The following is a 6,138-nucleotide window of genomic DNA, read 5'->3' as shown; positions in this document are numbered from 1 at the left end:
ATAAGTAAAAAGTAAGTGGTAAAACTGCCATTCCCAGAGCACTTAAAACCACTTACATTGAGGTATGTTCATTTGGTATAATGATTTATTTTCTTTAAACTCTATGATAGTTCCCTCTGAAAGTACAGTTTGTTAGAATGCACAGAACGAATGAATACAGCCTGAAGAGGCTGGGCCCTGATGAGGTCAATTCCTTCTGACGACAGGAGTTATTTGCCAAGGAACATCAAAGTTAAACTTCTTACTTGCATACGCTGTGTTAAAGCATTGTGATTCAGTCCAGGGAAATAAATACTGTGCAAGCAATATGTACCTTTTATTACAGCTCAGTATTTTAAAATAGTATACTGCAGTCACCAAGTTCTGCATGCCTTATGATGAATAAATGTATCTTGTTCTGATTTTAGATAAATGAGCCAGCAGTTTTCAATCTGAATTTAGCACTGCTTTTAAAAGAGTTGATTTAAGTTCAAAGTTTAAAGTGTTATTCAGTACAAAGAGACCAAAATAACTATTCTTTATTTTTAGAATAAAGCAAGCATAGATAATGCTTCAGATACTTAACTGTCATATGTATGTATATGTGTATATATGTCTCCTTGAATTCATATTCACACCCAGCACACCCTTTTTTTCTAGATTAGGTAATGGCTGCATAGACAACTTATAAAAATGCACATATGAACCTTGCAATTATTGAACATGTTGGGCTCCACAAGAAAAAGCAACAGATTAAAAGTCCTTTTTTTTAATAGCGGTTTTTTTTACTTTAACATAATTTATTATACACATTTTGACCACACCAATACATAATAAAATAATTTTATATTAATGATATGTTTGTTAAGGGTAATGGGACAATATGAGTATAGTATACCTCAGTGGTTTTGAATTTTTTTTACATTGTTTTTGAGTATACAGCCTAGTGGTTAGACAATAGCATACATAGTGTTCCCGTTGAAGTCCTATTTTTAAAGAGAAGAGCACTTGAATATCATCTTGCTTCTGGTCAAGTCTCTGTCTTAAGTGCGAGTGGGTGGACTGAATAGGCCTTCATCAACCAGAACAATCAGTAACACTGTTCATAGGTGTTTAGATGTGTTCAAGAGTTGCTCCGCCCCAAGTTTGCTGGCAATGCCTATTGCTTTGGGTTAGTGGGTAAACACTGGGTAAATAAGTTGTAGATCTGGTGTCTGAAGGGCCTCTTATATTAGACGGTTCTATCCAATGCAATACACAGGTGATGGTTTTAGGGTTTTCTGATTGTCCTTTCTTGACCTGTTGCTTTTGGAGGGAGTTTTATGCTTAGGACTCCATATAATGAAGCCCATCCTAGCTTCATGGAAGGAAATAGCCAACTATACCAGTGACAAATGCATAAAAGCTAATGTATTTTCTAGTCTTTGTATTTCAAAAACATAGCATACGTACATAGAAGTTAATGGAGTCTTACACAGTGTTATCTTGTGGCATTCTCAATTACCGTGCCCTGCATTTGCCTAGTTCTTAAAGCAGAGTTGTATAAAATTGGTGTCTAGAACATAATCCTGCTTTGGTTCATTTTGAAAAATTAAGAAATTATAGTAGTTGAACTTTCTTGTTTCTATTTTTTAAATAAAAAGCTAGAATTTGTTTCTAGCACATTAAGAAATAATACAAAGGAAGTAGACATACCTATAAATAATTTCTCAAATACTAGAATATGACAGTTAAACTGGACAATCTTAAAAGATAAAGTTACGGAGTCATCATTCACGTGACACTAGTCAAATTGGCCTAGTATATCTGCTATGTTAGGTTTTGGGATGCATAAAGTCCGGGTGCATTTTCTTTTCTCCAACTTTTTATTTGAAAAATTTTCAAGACAGTCAAGCTGAAAAAAAGAATAGACACTCCCAGAAATGTCAAGTTGTTGACATACCACACTTGCTTTCTCTCCATAGATAACATGTGTGCACGCACACACACGCACATTCTTTTTTGTTGTGTAGGCAGAGCCACTCCTAAGTAAAATGCAGACATTGTGACACTATCGGGTGGCAGGTGGTGGGACATCCACTCTGTACTTTTCTCAAATTATCTGATTGCCTTATATATGGCTATAGCATTTTCATGGCAATGTTTATAGTTCTAGGGAAAGGGTGAGAAAATTTCCAGAGTATAAAATAATTGAGGTGAGCAAAACTAAGAGAAATACCAAATGAGACATGGCGCTTTTTAAGAGGTTGACATTTATTATATATACTGTTACGTGACTTGTTTCTTTTTGCTTAATATATCTGGGACATAATTTCCCATCATGTTTATGATAGAAATACCCCCATTTATTTTAACCCCAATGTAGTATTATATGGCTGTAGTCATTGAAATTTAGATACTGAAGATACTTCCAGTTGTCTCCAGTTCACTCCCCATGGTTTGTTGAACACTAATCCTTGAAATGTTGAAAACCTGAATGTTGTACTTCCATAACCTAGCTGTAAGATTTGAGGATTTTTTTAAGTAGCTATTTACATAGGCCTCCATGGCAGTCTGCCTGACTACTGTTCTAGGCAACCAGCGCAGGCTCGAACAGTATTTTTTGAGTCTGAACAAGAATTGCTTACGTGGTCCTGGCAAGTTGGCCCAGCAGGGAGGAGGAGCTCTCCACCACTTACTGCCAAGCCCTGTGCACACAGTAGCCTGGGCCTCCAGGTGGATTGTGGCGTCGTTTGCTTTTCTTGTAACACAAGGATCCGCTTGCTGACTGTGAGCAATATGGTAGAGAAACATCCAATACCCAAATGCTTGGAGCATAAAGCAGCAGGGAATTCTGGCCATGACACATTAAGGATCTTGCCCTCTCCTGATTTATAGTATAGTATTTGTCTCAGATCCATTTCCAGAATTGCTATTTTACCCTTTAACTAGATTCCTAGCTCTCACAGGCCAGGCGCGTATACCAGCCTCCTGAATTCTGTCTGGGACCACCATTACTGTTGCTTCCCTTTCACTGGTATCCTCAAGGGTCACAGATTTAGGGTGGCAACATCACAAAACTGACATGGGAACCCCTGAATCACTGCATGAAGAAAGGTTACCCATCTCATGTTAACTGTGCCATGATTGAGAAATAAACTTTTATTTTGTTGAGCTATTAAGATTTCAGGGTTTACTTGTTACCACAGTATAGCTTAACCTACCCTTCTACACAAATCAATAGATAATTCCCAGCTATGTAAATAGCTACTTAAAAAAATCCTCAAATCTTACAGCTAGGTTATGGAAGTAGAACATGCAGGTTTTCAATATTTCAAGGATTGATTCGTGTTCAACAAACCAAGGGGAGTGAAATGGGAATGTCCAATCAATGTCCAAATCAATGAACAATACATGTATATAAGGACTTGTACAACCTCACTAAATAAGCAAATTAAAACACTAATACAGAATGTTTTCCTTTAAACTTTAATTGACAAGGACTTTAAAATGGATAGTCCAGTGTTTCCTTATCAATGCTCATAATTGCTGTTAAATGGTTGAAAAACACAATAAAATTTTTGAAAATTGTTTGTAACTCTAGAGAGTAGAGGGATAGTTGCCATGAACTGGGGGAGATGGGCAGAGATGTCAGTTAAAGGGTATAACCTTTCATGTAAAGATGAGTAAATTCTGAAGATCTAAGGCGCAGCATGGTAACTGTAGTTAACAATAACATATACTTGAAATTTGCTAAGTGAGTAGATCTTAAGCATTCTCACTACACACACAGATAACAAGGAGAATGATATGTTAGTTAACTTGATCATCATTTCACAATGTATATGTATATCAAATTATTCCCTTGTACACTTTAAATATATATAATTTTGTCAATTATACTTCAATAAAGCTGGGGAGAAAAATGGTCTGTAACTCTACATCCCAGAAAATAACATTTTTGGAGAATATTTATTGATGGTAAAATGCTTATGCTATAATACAAGGTGATAAAGGTATCAAACTACGTGTGTGTGTTTTCCAATTCCGTATGAATGGAGAAAAGGACATGAAAATTTAACAGTGGTATTTTCCTGGGGAGCAGGAGCATGCATGAATTTGTATTCCATCATAAAGCATCACATTATTTAAATACATTTATTTATTTGTTATATATATTTAAATATATTATGATTGATGGCAAAAAAAAATGTACATGAAGGGCCACAGAAGCACAAATTTTTCCTGGGAGATGGGTTTAGATCCCTATCTTCCTTCATTCTCAGGCAATTTAGCTTTGGAAGAGAAACCCCCCTTCCTCCAGCAGAGCCCCTGGTTCCACCTCTCTTCCTCTCCTCTCACCGCAGACACTGCCTGTGGAGAAATTCCTTGTACAAATTGTTAAGTCCTTGCCGGGTACTTACTGCTTTTCTCTCCGACTAGCTGTAAACCCTCTGCTACCACAAACGGTTGCCTGCACCCCTTTCTATTTTCCCTTGTACTTTATAAACAGCCCTGCACAAATTACATCCTCACGAAGTGTGTAAGGTTTGTTGGTTAACTCCATGTCGTGCTAGACAATTACCCAAGCCCTCTTGACATTTCTCAATCTCGACAGTTCCATAAGTGATAACTTTATCCTTTCGTCCTCTCTCAGATTCATATCTATCTTTCAGTTTCTAGTTCAGGCGGAAAGATTAAAAATCTCTTTGTACCATACATCATCTCAATTCTTCACACTTGTTTTAATTATGGCTGACATCAGAAATGAGCTTGGAGAAAATAAGCTTACATTTCTTTGTTTGGAAATAATTTATAGAAAGTTTGTCTTAGAGCTGCAACATACAGCTCAATTATATCTGTGTCCTTATACACTGCTTTTCTTAAATTATTATCATTCGAGACCATGATCTTTATGGGACAGATTCTGACATTCTAATTCAGATCTAAAGAAATGGCAGTGAGCGGAGCACGTGTGTATGTGTGCATGTGATTTTTCTTGTCCCTTTACCATGAAATGCCAGAGATGAGTGGTTCTCAGCAGGACAGGAGTGGGGTTAGTGATATATCAAAGTCACATGGGAAGACTTTTCATTAGACTTAAGTCTTACCCAGGTAATCCAGGATGAGCTCATCTAGAGATGCTTAATTTTATTTACCAAGACCCTTTTTCCAAACAAGGTCGTACTCACCCTTTCCAGGGATTAGGAAGTGGACATACCTTTTTTTAAGGGAGAGTGTGATCTTTAGTTGGAGGAAGATCAGGAATTCTGTTTTGAGATGTCTGTTAGAAATCCTAGTGACGTCGCGTAGTATAATGCTGGGTGCCCTCAGTCTGGAGTTCATTGCATAGTTCAGGGCAGATAAAGATTGGGAGTCATTAGTTCACAGAAGGAATTTACAGTCCTGAGACTGGAGGAGATTACTGAGGAAAGTATTAATAGTGTTTATAGAAAGAGATGTCAGTGACCTGAATTAGGGGCCTGGTGAAAGAGAAAGAACCATCAAATGAAGCTGAGACGAAGCAGGGGGCGAAATCACTTCAGTGTTTCATTGGGTCCAGTAAGTTTTAAAATGAGAATTGGCCACTGGGTGCTCAACATGGTGATCACTGGTGAACTTGGTGACAGAAATTTCAGTGAAATGATGAGGATAAAATATTGACTTGCCAAGAAAATAAGAGGAGAAAAATGGAGACAGTGGATTTAATACAATTTTATTTGTTTTGCTGCAAAAGGAAGGAGAAGCATATGACAACCAGAAGTGGAATCAATAGGGGGCTTTTATAACATAGGAGAAATAACAGCATGCTTGCATATTGACTGAGGAGGGGCAGGAATAACCAACAGACACTGACAGAATACACATTGGAACAAGTTTCTAGAACAGTCCAGGCAGGGGGTGGGAGTTAATGCACAAGGGGAGGACTGGCTTTCCTAGAAGCGCTGAACTAGGAGTCCTAGAGTTGAAGAGAGACCCGAGAAAGGGCAGTTGCAGAAAGATGGCAAGAGTGCTTGCTTCCTTTCATTGCACAATGAATTAAATGAACTTTAAAACCTGCTACCAGGGGCTCGGGGCTCCCTGCGAGCCGAATATAGAGCTCCAGGGCCACGTGGACCGAAGCCGGCTCGGCCGAGGCCCGGCCGGGGAGACGCCGGAGTCGGCCCGGGGACCTAGTCG

This window comes from Pteronotus mesoamericanus, unplaced genomic scaffold (assembly GCF_021234165.1).
Source record: "Pteronotus mesoamericanus isolate MK-2021 breed Mesoamerican mustached bat unplaced genomic scaffold, CSHL_Meso_final contig_130, whole genome shotgun sequence".
Taxonomy (NCBI): Eukaryota; Metazoa; Chordata; class Mammalia; order Chiroptera; family Mormoopidae; genus Pteronotus; species Pteronotus mesoamericanus.
The sequence above is the reverse complement of the archived record's forward strand: the minus strand, read 5'-3'. Positions refer to the sequence as shown.